Raw genomic sequence first — 1,376 nt, 5'->3', positions numbered from 1 at the left:
AACGGAGAGTCTCCAGACTGATTAGCGAGTGTAACCTTGAAAGCTCGCGAGATCAGGATGGTCTCACGAGGCTAAAATGGTAGCCATCCAAAAAAAAACAATCAAGATTAAAGTCACACCATGTAACTTTTGGCCACTAGAGGCACTAGACACGTAACTGCACATGTTTTGCTTCTACTAAACGATTGAATAGAAAATCACGTTATTGTCCCACAATGGGGAAATTGTGATGTTACAGCAGCAAGAGATTATAGCAAATGTGGACCTTTTAAAAAAATGTATCAAAATAACAGAAAAATTGATAGTTTAAAGCACAGGTGTCAAACTGGTTCCAGAAAGGGCCGTGTGGTTGCAGGTTTTCTTTCCAACCAAGCAATAGCACACCAGACTTCATTCATCTCAAGTGAGTCCAGTCTTAACATGTCATGAATCCAATTGAGCACAAGGTGTTTTAATTGATTTCAAGGCGTATTTCAGTGGAAATCCACACTTGCAAAAGATCAGCTGGGCTGAAGAACATACTTCCTCACAGCACAAGGACAGTCACAACCTGTACCATAAAGTGCAAACAATTTTTAATCCTACTGTCCAACAGACACCATGATAGGAAAAAAGAAATTTAAACTAAATTTTAAAGTTTTCAAAATGCACACAAAATTAAATGCCCAAAAGATGCCACTGTTATTAACAACCTCCTCATTTAATGATTTTAGCTGACACTTGTTTTACTTTAATAGTGATTTTTAACTGACACTTGTTTTTACATCAATTGTTTATATGTTTGAATTGTGTAAATAAAGTACTGTTAAAAGTCAAGTCTTCTATTTTTTAATGGCGATTAAGTGTCGGTTTCGTAACACAGGGGTTTAAATTTCCGGCCGCATTAAATTTTTTTAACCATCAGTTTTTTTTTTGTTTTTTTTTTAACACTCAGTAACGTGAGGGGGTTTTAAATGTAGCAAAGTAAAACTACTTAGGTTAAAATTTACTCGAGTAAAAGTAAAAATCACATATTTCAAGAACTACTCAGAAAATTACAAATTACTCATAAAAAGTACTCAATTACAGTAACTTGAGTAAATGTAATTCGTTACTTTCCACCCCTGGGTTTTAAGTTTTGAAACATTTGCAAATATTTAAAACATTAAAAAAAATATTTTCAATTTTTTTTTTTTTTCTTTGTATTTTTTTTTCACAGATGTAATTTTCAGTTCTATTTATATTTTTTAGGAACTATTTGTAGGGAATTTTTCAGGAATTTTCGTTTTCCGGATCACACTCTTCCCTCAGAAACCAAAACACCAGAGATGGGAAGTATCGAAGTACAAATACTTTGTTACTGTACTCAAGTAGATTTTTCTGATATTTTTACTTTA

This window comes from Cyprinodon variegatus, unplaced genomic scaffold (assembly GCF_000732505.1).
Source record: "Cyprinodon variegatus isolate N-32 unplaced genomic scaffold, C_variegatus-1.0 Scaffold1274, whole genome shotgun sequence".
NCBI classification, from domain to species: domain Eukaryota; kingdom Metazoa; phylum Chordata; class Actinopteri; order Cyprinodontiformes; family Cyprinodontidae; genus Cyprinodon; species Cyprinodon variegatus.
Note: the sequence above shows the minus strand (reverse complement) of the source record.